The sequence below is a fragment of the Euwallacea similis genome, chromosome 31 (assembly GCF_039881205.1).
Source record: "Euwallacea similis isolate ESF13 chromosome 31, ESF131.1, whole genome shotgun sequence".
NCBI classification, from domain to species: domain Eukaryota; kingdom Metazoa; phylum Arthropoda; class Insecta; order Coleoptera; family Curculionidae; genus Euwallacea; species Euwallacea similis.
In genome coordinates, this window is record NC_089639.1 from 187,852 (window position 1) to 204,291 (window position 16,440).

The 16,440-nt window shown below is 32.3% G+C and overlaps 1 long non-coding RNA gene across 1 annotated transcript; it reads right to left on the bottom strand.

Annotated features, from left to right (window-relative positions):
- Positions 1-568: 568 nt before the first annotated feature.
- On the bottom strand, positions 569-1,659 carry LOC136417918 (uncharacterized). Its single transcript, XR_010752876.1, has 3 exons — positions 1,546-1,659; positions 1,381-1,480; positions 569-1,320 (listed from the first exon to the last, which is right to left on the bottom strand). It is a non-coding gene; the product is annotated as an uncharacterized lncRNA (long non-coding RNA).
- Positions 1,660-16,440: the final 14,781 nt, after the last annotated feature.

Here is a 16,440-nt window from a genome sequence, read left to right on the forward strand (position 1 = left end):
GATGTAGGAAATCAAAAACAATGGAAATTGCAATTATGGTTAATTACGCGAATTTTCTTAATGCAACTGTAAATATCGTAATGGTAAAAGATACGCATTTAAGCTCTTTTTAGAATGAATATACTTTTCTTGTCAGGTATCAGAGTGGTCGCTACTTGAAACGCATCTTTTAACTCTTGTTTTACAATCATTTCAACCTTGTCTCAAGATATCATTCTAATGGCAATTTTTCATTTCCTTAGAAAATCACTTTAATTAATTAAATAAAATCAAATTCAGTTTCGGATATGACTAAAAGGCACCTAAGGTGTCGTAAAATCCTAATTAAACAGGCGCTCTTTGATTAGTGAAGTCCAGTACCACCTTAAAATGAAAATGTGGGAGAATAAATTTTATTGTCAGAGGTCATTTTAGTACCATAGAAATAAGTAAAATTTCGAAAACGAAGAAGTTTTTGAAGTGGTTTTGTAATTAAAGGTACTTTATCACAATACTAACTAACATTTCATTTAAAGAAAAAGTTTCAAAACGCTGTTAAATTAACATTTAACGCAACATATATCTTTGTTGAACGGTTGCATAATAGGCAGGCGAAGAGTGGCAGACCAAACTAAATTGCTAACGAGGGTTCTTTATTTAAAAGATCTGCACTGCGAGTAAACAGAGTAGAGTTTTAATTATTCCTTAACGCGCCGTCGGCCTTTCTGCGGCGTCGACGGTATTGCCAGTTCCACGCCGCTCGCCCGCAAAATTGCCCCATTTTCCTTGATAACGGGTTTATTCCTGAAACCGCGAATAATCGGACATCCGCCGGGCCGTCTTGGTAGCCCACTTCGTCTACCGATTGATGGAGGCTTATAAATTTCGATCTCCAGGCCGCTTCGTCCAAAGATTAAAAAAAATCGGCAATGGCGTCGACCGCGGTTACCCAAAAATGGCCAGTAAAACCTTTAAATTTAAATTTAATTAAGAAGGAGTAGGGAATGCCAATTAAGTTTTTTCTCGGGGTTTTCTATTGAGAAACCTAACAAAACGTGAATTTAATATTTTTCTTTTATAGAATTGCGATGATACTGTTTGATTTAAATAAGTAATAAAAAATATATAGAGTTTCCTCAGTGACCACGAAGTTAAAAAAGAGAATGGGGGCTGGAGGTGACGTGAAATGTCTTGTAATCAGATACTTTTCCAAATGCTGAAAGAATAGAAGTAAAAATGTATGATTCTTGACTTTATGGTGACCGCGTTTGGGCCATGTACAGGTAAATGCACTGTTAATTTGCGTACAAAATGATCGCTACCATCGCAATAACTACCAACCTACAATAATTAATTAAGATATTGTGTAAGTAACGTAAAGAAAGTTAATTCAATAATTACTATATAGTCGACAGCTGGTGATTCTGTTCTTCCAAGAGATCCAAATATCTTTGCCCGCTTAACATATAATGATGAATAAATTGTCCTATCAGGCGATTATCTATAAATAAGTTATAGCATTCAGGTTTGTAATTATTAGTATTTTTTGGTCTGTGACAAACTTACCGTATATGCCTCGCTATACATTAAACCTAAATCTTTCCGTAGCCGATGTTAGGTAACTTGCTGAATATTCTCAGTGGCTCAAAAATGATGATTGCGCTTGTCTAACACTTCACAGTTGCTGAACTGCGTTTTATCTAAATTCTTATCTAATTCTGTTATTATGTACTTGATTTTTTGATAATTCCTGGGTAATCTTGCACTGGGATGTAGTTTTTACGATAAAGTCGCAAATAATTTGCGGAGGCAAAATTTATATTCCTATCACATTTTAATATAATAATATTTAATTTTTCTTATATTACAGGGTAATTTGAATATTATTTATCAAGAATTTTGAAAAATTAAAACTAAATCTGACCGATATGTAATTATTTTATTATTGTTGTTAATTAGTGCGTTCATAGGTATTTGTAGTTTTGTACTGTACAACGTGGGAAAAATTAAACTTTAATATTTTTTGATATAAAACCTAATTATTTCTGTAGGTGTAACCCCATATTATATATTATTACTATAGCATACTATTAACAAGGGAAAAAGAAGTCTTTCCAACTGTGTTAGAAAACAATATGGCTGGCGTAAGGAAATAAAAGTTAATGATAATATCTTAGAATCGAAACGTCGTAACTCAAATTGAATACAGAGGTGGAAATTACGCAAAAAGTTGCCCCAAGAATATTTTTACAGATGTGAACCGTGATTGTAAACATTTTCCTAGTTCTTATAGTTCTGTTAAAGTTCTGAAAATACCTACACATGTAGACCAGTTTAGGCCACACCGTAAGTACAGTGTGGCCCAACGAAAATTTAACAGCCTTTAATCTTAAAAAATAACGATTTTTAGGAAAATTCCCAAAATACGTTGAAGCAGTTTTTGAGGAAGACGAATTTTTATGTAAAATTCAGCTCCTCTTATACACATTACAGTAACCCTTTCAAAAATTTTAAATAGCATGAGGGATCACGTGACATATCAAGTTAAAGGTATTTTTGTCCTGTAAATAACTATAGTTTTTTTTTTGATTCCTTAGAAATCTACAAAAAGAAATTAATTTGAAATAAAAATGTACATCAGTATTTTTATTTCAAATTAATCAGGAAAAATAATGATTAAGCAAATAAAATCACGTGTTTTCGCATTTCTTTAATGAGAACAAAAGCAAGAAAAATTAATTGATTGATAGCCCTTAAAGAATAAACATTTTAGTTGTTGTTGTAGTTGTTATTGATAACAAAATGGAATTTTGCTGATAAAAGCAACAATAAAAAATGCTATTCTATTTCTTCTTGAAACATAATATATTTACTGCTGTTTTTCATTTATAACAACCTAATTGTTAGCAGCTTCTTCTAAAAGGGCGTCTAAAAGTGTTCTCGAAATGGTCTATTTCATCGAAGAAAGAGTAGAAATTATTACATTGTAGTATTGATATCATGATTGTGCTGAAATCACAGCACGAATTTTCAATGCAGCCCATCCAGAAAGACATGTAAGCCATTAGTATGTTAAGCAGCTGATAAATAAGTTTCTCACAATGGGTTCACTTCTAAACAAGAATTGCAAAGTGAACTTCCCAGTTTAAAATGAAGCAGTTAAGGTAGTAATTTTGGGTCATTTGCAAATTAATAACACACAATCAATCAAGGCAGTGTCTCAAATTTTTATTGTATCTACCCCTAGTGTTGAGCGAATTTTGAAAAAAACACAAGTTTCATCTCTTTAAGATGACATTGATGCAGGGGTTAAATGAAGATGATTTGGATCGTCAAATTTAATTTTATGAGTATTTTTCCGAATAACTTTGTCCGAATCAAAATCTCCTCTATAACATTTGTTTTTCGGTAAAATTTACATTTATGCTGAACGATGTAGTAAATAGTAACAATTTTCGATATTGATGTAATATTAATCCTCATTTAATCAGAAAATTCCATACATAGACTTTTCAAAAATTGAATGTTTGGGGAGGAATTTTAGACAATAATCTTGTTGTACTATTTTTTTATTAAAAGAGATCTCGATGGGAATAATTATTTAGAATTGTTCGAAAACATGATTAATCCCATGGTAACAGAGATTTTAGAAAAATATCATAATTTAATAAAAAATGAATTAACTTTTTAACGCACTGGTGTACCCCTTCACTATGCTGTTGATGTGCGGTAATTTTTGGATGAACGTTTTCCTGAACGTTAGATTAGTAGACGCGGTTCCGTCGAATGGCCACTCAAATCGCCTGATTTAACCCCATTTAAACTTTTTTCCTGTAGGGCCATTTAAAATTGTGAGTATATGCTACGCAACCTCAGACATTATAGGAATTGCGCCAAAGAATTGCAGAAAAATGTCGATTAATAATATCTGAGGTCTTCACTAATGTTAGAACAGCATTTCACGATAGACTTTATTATTGTTTGCAAGTTAATGGGGGACATTTTGAGCAACTCATTAAATAAAACATGATTTTGTTTAACATCAGCTTTTTTATTTCAAATTCATTTTTTTTCTTGTAGATTTTTCAGAGTATCATAATAAAAACTACAGTTCTTTACAAGATAACAACATATTTAATTTGCGTCACATGCGTCACATGAACCTTTGTGCCATTTAAAATTTTTAAGAGGGTTGCCTTGATGCGCATATGGGTGAAGTTTGGAGATTGAACTTTATATAAAAAATCGCCCCTTTCAAAAATTGTTTCGAAGTATTTTGGGAGTTTTTCGAAACGTCCTTATTTTTCATGATTAAGAGGGGATCAAGTTTTCGTTGGTTGACCCTATATACAGAGTGTTTCAGAGTTAACTGTACATATGCTACCAGGGGTTAGAGTACTTCACTATGATTCAAATTCATCTATACAGTGTGTAACATTTAACCTGGAATATCGAGATATCTCGAATACTAGGCATCCTATAAAGAAATGATCTGTATTTGTAAAAAAAAAGGGGGGGGGGTTGCTATTTGAAATAAAAAGTTAATCCTCGCCTCGTCCATATGGGAGGTAGATGGAAGTCGACTTTAGCACCAATACATTTCCCTCTCAGAGCAGTTAAAGTTTGATACTAAACATTTCTTTATAGGATGCTTAGTATTCGAGATATTTCAATATTTCAGGTTAAACGTTACACCCGGTATATCTTAGGTAAATTTCGATTTATTCTCGAGGTACAGGGCGTTTTTCTTTTGACTTTCAACTTTCAGATTTTAAACATATAAACGGAAGATAAATACAAGAGAGGAGCTTCTTTAAAAAATAAACGACTGCTGTGTGACAATTATAATAGAAATAATCCCGACATTATACGAAAGGCAAAAAGGTAACTTTCGCTGAGAGCAAGAAAAAACATACACGCAAATGGCATTCATTTTGAACACCTCTTATAATGTTATTTTTTGTTATGTTGTAATTGTTGTTATTTAATTTAATTTTTCGTTATCATAATACAAAGATGGCGTTTATTTGGAAGAATTATTAAATATTTTAATTTTTTCAAAAAATGTCTTATTATTGAGACAAAATTATACATGTGGGAATTATGGAACTAATGTAGTAAAGACAGCTTTTAATGCTTTATTGAAGGCTTCATATGGTTTTAAAGAAAATAATATTAGTATATATAGAGTATTCAAATTCATAAAAAAATTTAAAAAGACTATTTCTTAGTCTGGACCTGTAATTTATAAACTGTTAATGGTATCTTATAGTGTATGTTAAAACGTGACTACCCACAAAATTTGAATTAGTTATAGCAAGTAGGTTAAAAGTTATGGCTATAAAGTCACTGAGTAAAAAAAAAGAAAAACGCCCTGTATCTCGAGAATGAATCGAAATTTACTTATGATATATAAGTGAATTTGAATCATGGTGAAGTACTCTAACCTCAAGTAGTGTATGTACAGCTAACTTTGAAACATCCTGTATAATAAATGGTGCTTACACCAAATACATAATACAAAGTGTCTAAATCACGCCACGACCACTTCAGCCTGTGTAAATTTCCTGCTGCTTCTAGCCGAAGACCCTGAAGAAGGGCGCAGTCATGGGGGAAAATTCGCCTCGGAAACGATTACTGCGAAGCTTGTCAAATGAGCGAGTGAACCGAGAAGAGCGGTGCTGGTGAAGAGTAATAACCGCACATGAAAACCTGTTTAAAACCAAAATGATTAAATAAAAAGTAATGCTATTAAATAATGTTTGCCTCTGTAATATCTTCTAGTAGATTGGGTTCATATTACGATTGGATGTAACATTTCTAAAACCGGGACTAACTTAAGCGGATCTTTATAATGTAAACGTTAATGGTGAGCATTATGTTACTACTCATTACACTAATGCTCCTCTTGAATGCTTGGCTCAACAGAGCTCCACCATTTTATGATCAGTCGATGAGTGGCGAATGGAGTATTCGTGCTTTACTTGATTGTTACATTATAAGTCGGTACGTACTTAATTCATACTACAAACTACAAATACATATACTTTGTGAACTATGTGATATTTACATGGAGGGTGAGTCAGAAAGAATGGGCCAACACTAAACTGGAGATATTAGACACCAAAACATTGCGATTGAGTTTAACATTGTTTATAGTAATGTCGCTGTTTTAATAGATACAGCGTGTTCAAAGTGTAAATTTTATTCTAAAATTTCTCAATAATTATAAAAGTTTTGATAGTACTTTTTACTTTTTTTTTATAGTAATTTTATGGGTTTTGGTGTGAGAGTTATGAATTTTAAGCTTATTTTGACGTTGTTCCTAAAGGGCTCTAGTTCCACTATATTATTTAAGTAATTTAAAACGTATTTTTATATATGATGAACCATGCTTAAAACAAGTCGAGAATTTAAAAGAACGCTCAATTCTGCAGAGAAAATGTACTCTTAATTAGGTCACCTAAATATATCGGTTTTTAAATTATTTGCATTTAAAAGGTTTAATGTATTTTGTTACGATTTAGCAATGAAGAGGTGGAGTCCCAAATTGACGCCTATTTTGAAACATTAAAAGATTCTTATTATAAATAGGGTAGAAAAGCCATAGCACATCGCTGGGAAAAGAATGTCAATCTCAAAAGAGGCTATGTTGAGAAATAAGGTAATATTAAAAAAATTTTTTTTTTTTTAATGTTAAGTTGGGTACTTCTGTGACTGAGTTTGTGATATAATCACACTAACATCCTTAGAACCATTGGACCAATTAATTGATAATTTTACCTAAAAGATAATATTCATCGAGAAACCACTAAACAGGCAGTACTGTGTCTTTATTTTACCGTATTCATGGACATTGTACTTTTGGTAAAGCTGTAAGGTTTCTATTCCCACTTATAGTAGGCAATACTAAAACCTTTCAGTTTTGTATGTGATCACTGCTAACAGGCTCTTTTTGGTTGAGTTGTTCATGGTTATGTGCACTACGTACTTGCTCATAATAGGTACCACATACGTATATCTACATATGGTATCAGCTAGATATTTTGCCATCAAAATTTTATTCAGTTATCCCCTCAAGTTTAGTATCTCAGTTAAAATCAGTTGCATTTGACTGACATATGCATCAAATAACGTGAAATCAGTTATTTTATAACTTAATGACAATAACTGATTTTTTTGCATCAGTTTTTGCAGCGAACACTTCAATTGCACAGGATTGGTCTGTATATTTAAATCGCGTCTATTACTTTTGTTATAATAAAAAGAAATACTTCAAATGCGAAAATTGCAGGGTTTATCCTAAATCGGCAGAAAATGTTACGTAACACGACAGATAAATATTTCAAAGTTAAAAAAGGACTAATAGATGGTAAATTTATAATGGAACACCCTGTATATTTTATAAAAATGAATTTGTTAATAAATCGTTGATATTTGGTTTGGCGGTTTTCGCGGTATTTGCATTTAAAAATCGGGATTATATTGATTTTCCAAATCATAATTGCCATGAATAAACAAATGAACCGCACGTCATTAGTCATTCGGCTGTCACTTTTTCTTCATTCCATATGTAAATTTGGCTATACAGAAGAAGAAAAGTTATAAATAATTCGCCTGCATCACAAAAACAACAATAATGTTGTTCAAGTGCAAATGGAGTGTCAGCCCATTCATCCTCACATGCAAATTCCTGCTAGGTCCACTTTTTATAACATAGAAATGATCATAACGGAGCGTAAAAGTTTTTCTTCTTTGGTGTAACCCATTTTACGGATGGAATGCAGAAAATGTGACAGCCGAATAACTAATAATTACTAATGATGTTGAGTCTATTTGTTTATTCATGGCAACTGCCATTAGGAAAAACAATATAGTCTCGATTTTTAAACGCAAATATCGCGAAAACAGCTAAACCAAATGTCCACATGTTATGTATTTTTGAAATAAGAAAAAAAGTCTATTCAATTTTTATAAAATATACAGGGTGTACCATTGTAAATATACCGTTTTTGGGTCCTTTTTCAACTTTGCAATATTCATATGTTGTATTACGTAGCATTTTCTGGCGATTTAGGATAAATCCTACTACTTTTGCATTTAAAGTTTTTCTTTTTTTTATGATAAAAGTAGTAGGTGCTCTCTAAATACATGGACCATTCCTGTACCGTCAGTGTCTTTTGAAGAGAATCTGGCATGCGCCCTCATAAAAACGAACAAGATCCGAGGGTAAGCGACGGGCAACTATTGCCTAAGGCAGTGGAAGGTGAAAAAATATTTGAGTTAGCTTCATATGCTTTATTGTATTCAGTTGTCCATATGGAAAAGTACAAATATTGCATAACACGACACTTGTTATATGTTGAAAAGACCCCCACTGTGTCAGAGTCAATTTGAATACAAAAATTCATTGAATATTCGAAACTTTGAAGTAGGACACTTTACTCAAAACAAACGTATATCTAGTGTCAGTGCTTTTTATTATAGTAACAGTCGCCGTTTCTGGTATAATAATCGACCTTCTCCAGCTCTGGCAAATGCTTGCTACTTGAAAAAGCATGATCGACTTTTATGCGATGTTCTGAAACCGAACGATATTCAGCTCTTCGATATCAAATAAAAATCAAATCAATTTGAACGAACCCATAAACATTCAAACATTGCACCGTGTGACTATTATAAGTACTTCCTTTTGTGTTAACAGACCCACGACTCTTTTTCTTGACTACACTAATCGACGCAACTAATTCTAAATGTTTGATACAATAATAAATAGGTGTACTTGATACAATAAGTATAACCATTGAATGACAATAAATACACACAAATGCAGTTTATAGTGTTAACACTGGACAGGACAATATAGGTAAGCAATAAGAGAGGGCAACGAACAGGAATACATAAATACTAACGTAACGGATATATCATTCTAAAGAACGCAATTAAAACGTATGTTCAGTTTCATTTTATACCTACCTAACACCTTCCGTGGTTGTTCTATAATAAATATAGTACATACGCTTTAGAAAATAGTCGGAAATTCCGCATTTCACCTTACATGATGAGTGGATTAAAGTTAGAGCGTTGACATTGTCCATGATTTACATTTGAAAAGGTAGGTATAGGTATGTGGTATAGGTAGGTGCGTCTATCTTATACCTTCCTTACCTAGCTCGAGAATTAAGGGTTGAAATTGAACATCATAACGCTCTTTCGGAAAGTTACTCGGGTTACTGTTTGTACTTTAAATTCAAAATGTATACTTATAGCCGGGTACTCTAAGATTACTTAAAACTCGGGTACCGTTATCGTAACTTTCTGAAAGAGCCTAGTGTAGCTTGGTAGGCGATAATTAATTAGCTATACACGCATAATTTAAACATTTAGATCAAAAATAATGTTAATAATAATATAATTCTGACGGTATGGCGAATTATCGAAGCATCGCAGATAATGAGTGAATCAGTTCAGTTTCTATAATGGGGTTTCATATTGTATGGTGATATACTTAAGTAAGTGTTCCCTCACCGGTCAGGACTGGAACCTTAATGTCGTAGTCGAATAGTCTTAGTTTCAACTTGCGCAGAAATATGCTTTTTATGTCCTATGATAAAAATTTTTCGTTTTAGTGTCAATTACTAATTATTTTATAGGTGAATGCTTATTGTTGAAACCAAAAAAGATATCACGGAATAGTGCATAGTACGGGGACTGTTCAGGTATGAGTTTTCACCATTCGTTCGTACCTTTCACTTAAAAAAAAAAACGGTTTATAAGTACATATACCTATATAGGTAGGTTTATATCTCATGATTCTGTTTTGCCAATAGGGGTGAGTTGAGTATAATAAGCACATGGCATAGCTAATTTTTATAGCAAATAATGTATCCATGCATTGATTTGTTAAAAAATATACCTACCTATCAAGTAGTGTACCGAAATGCACGCGGGTATTTACTCTACCCACATTTAAAGCTTAAATAATAAAATCAGTTTTAAAGATTAAGTGATAAAATCACAATTTATAAATGAAAATAATTCGAAAGCTGCTGAACCAAATGTCAACATATTTATTTTTGGAAACAGCAAAAGGAAAAATCTATCAGATTTTGTAACAATTCGAATAAATTGTATTTTATTAGTAATTCTATGATATACAAATAATTATGTACTTATTTATATAATATCAAAACAATGGTAGTATATGACCCGCCGCAAGTGGCATTTCTTGAAAAAGTCGGGATTTTCATTGTCACATATAATTTGGACGATTCATTAAACATTTTATGAAGATTCACCTCTATTGCCAAACGGCCTTCATAATCTCAAAAATCAAATGGAACATGACGAAATTTAATTTTTTATCACTTCCAAAAGCTAACTTTTATATTGCACTTTTTTCTGAAAATGGGGTTTCTGAAATATGTGATTCAAATGTAAAGTATGCAGGTAACATATTATGTATGTAAGTAAGTGGGTAAGAAAATCGAAGTTCACACAACAAACTTTTACATTTGGGCGATGTAATTGTAAAATAGTTTAACTTATTACCACAGATACATCTGCCCGCAAATGCACATTGTCTTCGAATTTCTCTAAGAGTTTTCCGTGCGTATTTCCTTACATACACACCTGCACTATTTTCTACATGTCCTGAGACGTTCATAGGTAATAAGTACTTATTTGAAATGTATTACTTTTTATATTGCTTTTGGTATCAATTTTTGAATAAACAAGATTCATAGTTAGGTATGTTAAGTTGTTGTAGACCTTGCCATTTCACCCTATATAGGTAAGTCAATAAATATTTATAAATATCGCAAAAAAAATGAGTTTAGTATTACGTTTTTCTCTGACTTGAAAACGGTATTTTAGTCATTGATTTCAACATGAGCATTTTTAGGATCTTTAAATAATAAATCTCTAAAATGACGTTCTGTTGAAGAAAACAGTTGGTAGTCACTGAGTACCTTTACGAGAGATATTTGATTTGCTGATCGTAAACTCAGATCATCATATTATGCACTATAGTGATACACCTTGAAGGGGGCTTGGAACTACGTACGGGAAATAGCTGTGATTTGTTGATATGTCATTCACTCCTTATTAATTTTCCCAATTTCAACGCTTCTGTCGACTTTTCTATAAAAGCGCTAAGAGGATCAGAGGAAATCCGAGCCCCCTCATAGTTTATATTAGAGCCCAAACTTTCCATCAGATGACTTGTTCCTTTTTCACCAATGTCGCCTAACCTCTCCTGTTTTATCGTTTGAGAGTTACATAAGAAATTAATTAGCAGTATGTTGTTGGAATTAGCTGCACGTAATGTAGATACAGCGTATGGGTTGTTCACAGGTTCTTTTATTTCTCGACAATATACAATTTCCCTCAAAATGCTCCTAAATATCTGATATAAAAATGTGATAATCCCCTATCATTTGTCAAATTTTGGATTACTTTTGTATACCTACCTTGACTAGTATTGTAATTGGATAAGTACGTTGAGATCTGATCTAAAATTTTTTAAATGTATCTAAGACAAAACTAGTATGCGTTCTTACAGTAAGCGTAAAGCGCATATCAAATTTTTTTAGTAGGTATACCTTGATCTAGAGGTATACCATATATAGTATACATATATATTGTTTATATACACATTACATAGGACGAAAATTGGCCATGTATTTCTTTTGCTTTCTTTGTCAAATTGTAATTAATTGAACTTGCAGTTTGTTGAAGACATGCGCAAAAGTTACGGTTTGAGACCAATACACAATGAAGGGAAATATTTCAATGACACTGCGATTTAAACTATACACATATACTTAGCAGGTGTACTTTTTGAAAGAGAGCAAGTAATAATAGAAATATGGAAATCATGTTAAATTATAAGCAAAGATCACAATAATCGGCTTCATTAGCGGTGTTAGAAAATTGTAACTATGAGTATTGGAGTATTTGGATGTCTTTATACTTTACATTCTCTTAATGTATCAGAACTGAAATGAGAACGAAAAATTATAATTAGATGTAGTGCAGAAGCGAATCTTTGTGCAGGTTGTGTGACATTCGTGAAAAAGAAGCAACAGAAAAATTAGTGATACCTCGCTTTTCTTACATCTATCAAAAACTATAAGTACATTGTAATTAGAACATTCTTATAATAAGTTATTGCATGAATTACAGTTTTGAGGTACTGTATCACCTAATAATAAAACTTCTGTACATATTATAACTTTGCATTCGTACCTATCATTTATAATAATAACCACAATTTTATCAAAACAGATAGAATATAGGCAGAGTATATAATAATTTATGTAAATATTAATTGGTGATTTCTTTTTAAAATGGAATGCATCATGTCACAACAATGTTTTGAGCTAATACCCCCAAGTATTATTCAGGGGTCGGGCCGGTATTGTTTTTAACATAACCGACCAGGGCGGCGAATTCCATCTAACATAGCTGCCACGCAAGTGCCGTATGGAACCTCCGCCCACAACACAATTGCTACACATAGATAAATTAACCAATGGGAATATATAATAGTCTATATGTATAATACACTTATTCTAGAACTACACAACACACAAAGACAATACTCCTAATTAGAATAGAAATACATCAGATAGGACTTGCACCGCTACAGGTAACGGCGCAAAATCATTAATAATAGTTAACCATCAGTAAGGAAAAAATTTAAGGAAAGTTAGATTATCAGTGAATTAGGGGCAAACTTTTTAAATAAGCTTTGTCCATATAGATACATTGATTAATACTTATGGAAATACCTACATCGTTGTTCTGTAACTGGAATTAGTCTAAACGAGTTTCGATTTTAGGCCTGAGTAACCAATATTCACCTTTACTATATTCCTACGTCGCTAGTTTGTGCTCTGAACACTGCATTATCATTAATATATTTAGTTTTACCCCGTCCATTCCTGGCAGCTATTTCACCGTCATATAGGTGGATGTTATACTTTTGAGACAATCTTTAAAAAGGTTTCAATGTACCTATTAAAGCATATGTCGCATTATTATCCGACAATGAATAATTACCTACTGTATAATTTAATAACTACTACTCTCCATTCCATCACAGCCATTTTGAAATTTATTCAATTCTCCCATTTTTGCAGGTAGATACTTATATGTTTTGTGGAGCACCGTGTCGTGCTTGAACAGTACATGTCTGTGTCATGCCAATGAATCCGACTAACGCATCCGCATATGATCAAAAGAAATTATCCGTAAAACCGTAATGAATAGTTTGTTATTGTGCGTCGAATGCCAACCATTCGTCAAACTAAGAATTTGATAGAAATGCTTTGACGCCTATTTTATTCGTGTCGAAGAATGAACAAGGTGAAACTCTGGTGTACCTATAGGTAAATAGGTAAAAACTGAAATTGGGGAGAAAATGAAAACGTACCCTACTAATACATGGAACTTATTTATCTCCCTTTCCTATACATGCAATCCCGTCGTATGTTTAAACACTTCCCTATAATAATTTAATCTCCACCTCGGAGATGTTATAAACAGGACAAATTATTAAGGTGAAATAGCTGATCAGACTGAAGCGAGGTCATGCGTGGAAATTAAACTGTGAGGGGGAAATTTACACTTATGCGTGTAGTGATGGAAGTAAAGAAAAAATTTCCATCGACAACAGTTTCTAATTTCCATAGGTTGTACATAATTTTCACATTATTGACCCGTACACTAGTACACTGCAGGCGTGCGCGCGGTGCGGCTCTTCCGCAGACACCGATGCAAACGAACTCGAAACAATAATTACTAATTAGTAATATGTATTATTGTTTTCTGACCAGACCTGGATTTACTGGATGGGTTTTTTTTTCATTTATTGGATATATCTACTCTCACTTCTCAAAGTCAGTCAATTGAAATTTGAACGGGCAACGTTGTTCATACTTCCATTTCCTATAAAGACAGTTTATTGAGATTTTGTATTGCCTACTTATTGGTTTTATAGCTATAGGTATGTATAAATAAATCGATTATATTACATTATAAAATCTGTGTCTATGCCCTAATGTAAATGCGCCAGTAATGTATATGCGTATAATTAATGCTTGATTAGTTACTTAATCAAAAACTAGATACTAGATATAATTTTTAGTTCCGCAGACAGCGCGTGCTGGAATGTTTCGATTTAATTTCAAATTACATTTTATTACAATATACCTAATACTTTTAGTTGCTGTGACGTATCACATATGTAGATATGGTCCTTTTCAACAGATAATTTGCACTGTGCATAATGATTTGCTATATCTAGTCATTTTAATGCTTTAAAATTATACGAAATACTTGAAAATTGAATGTTCCTCCACCTGTGCGGAAATGCAGCACCATCAAGAATAAGCACTTACATACATACAGTATCGGACAAAATTAGAGCAACTCTGTAAAATTGGTCTTAATTAAAAATATGTTTTCTGAAAATCAGATTTTTAATTATAAATGTAATATGAAAGGTATTTTAGAACTGATACATATAAATCAAAAGTTAATAACAATCCTTAAGGAAAAAATCAAAATAAACATACATTCTTTAAATTAAACCACGACAAAATTAAAGCAACTGAATAATTATTTACAATAATACGCTTTTAAATTATCACAAAACGGCTTTAAATTAATATTTAGTCCAGTACCCTTTATTCTGAATGACTTCTTCACATCTTCTGGGCATAGAAGAAATAAGATTGGTTATTATATGTGGATCAATAGACTTCCAAGCTTTTTCAATTTCTTGAAATAATAAATCTTAATTCGATATATTTTTTTCTCGAATTTTGTTGTCTACAATCTCCCACAGGTTCTCAATAGGATTAAGGTCTGGTGACTGGGCTGGCCACTTCATTGTTTCTATTTTATTTTGCGCAAACCAAGCCTTAATGATTTTAGCCGTGTGTTTCGGATCGCTGTCGTGTTGGAAAATAAATTTTAATGGTAGTTCCCATTCGGCATAAGGCAACATAATATTTTTCAAAATGTTTTGGTAGACGAATCTATCCATTTTGCCCGTAATTTTATAAATTGGACCAGTCCCAATAGCGGAGAAGCAACCCCAAACCATAACGTTCCCCCCTCCATGTTTAATTGTAGTGTTTACGTATTTTGGGTTGAGCCTCTGTCCATCTGGACGACGTACCCATTGAGCTCCATCACTTCCATATAAGCAAAACTTCGATTCATCTGAAAACAGAACTCTTTTCCATTGTTGCGGTGTCCAATCTTTATGATATGTTGCAAATAACATCCTATCATCTCTATTTTTTTTTGAAAGTTTGGGTTTTTTGGCTGGTCTTCTTCCTTTTAAACCCCTTTCCACTAACCGACGTTGTACTTTCCGAAATGACAGGTTTTCCTCCCCTACTTCTGATATTAGCTGGCGAGGGGACATTTTAGGATTATTTTTACTTAGTCTTATAAGGCGGCGATCTAATTTTTTTGAAGTTTTTCTTTTCCGACCACCACGTTTCAAGTTTGTTATCGTTCCTCGCTGGTTATATTGTTTGATGGTTTTTGAAACCACATCTTTTCTGATGCCAAACACTTCAGATATTACTTTTTGTGATTTACCACTTTGATAGGCTGTAATAATTTTTTGTTTAAGGTCAACGGAATAATGAACACCTCGAGGCATATTTGCAACTATTACTCCGAAGATAAATCGAACAATAATGAAAAATGAACAAAATCTAAAACGAGTTGCTCTTATTTTGTCGCAAACAAATTTAGTGCATTCCATTTATTGTTATTTTTTTGTATTAAAAATTCATTTAAACATTTGTATTCCATGTAAAAAAGGGTAAACCACTTTAGATTTAACAATAATAATAAAAGAATTTATTTTGGCGAAAATAATCTAAAAATAGATTAGAATTTTAAAAGTTGCTCTAATTTTGTCCGATACTGTATATTATGTATTCGTTTTATTTTTTTTTAATAATAATTTTTTGACCATTGTAAATAACGTAGACGCTGTTTAAAACCCGCGAACAGTTTATGGAGTAAGAAAATAAGTTTCGTTTGTATATAAATATAGAGGGTGTTTCAAATTTTAGATCCCGGCTCCCTTTTGAAGAAATGGCCGATATTAATGTGGTTTGAGGTAACTTTCGAAAGTCTGAAGGACTAATTTTGAATTAGTCTCAATTAATTTATATTATAACGACATGATCCGATTAATGCAAATTATAATAGCAATTAATTTAATGAATATTTTAAATTGTAATTTCAAGAAAAAAGCTCTCGTAATAAAAGTTAAAAAAATGTGTTCTTTAGGAAATTAGAGGGAAAGCAATATTTTTGCTTAATATGCTGTATAAATCTTCTCCAACTGAATGTTCCTTGACTTTGCAGGGCGATTCCTCCAAAACATTGACAAGAACGTAGAGGTTGGAACACCCTTTACATACA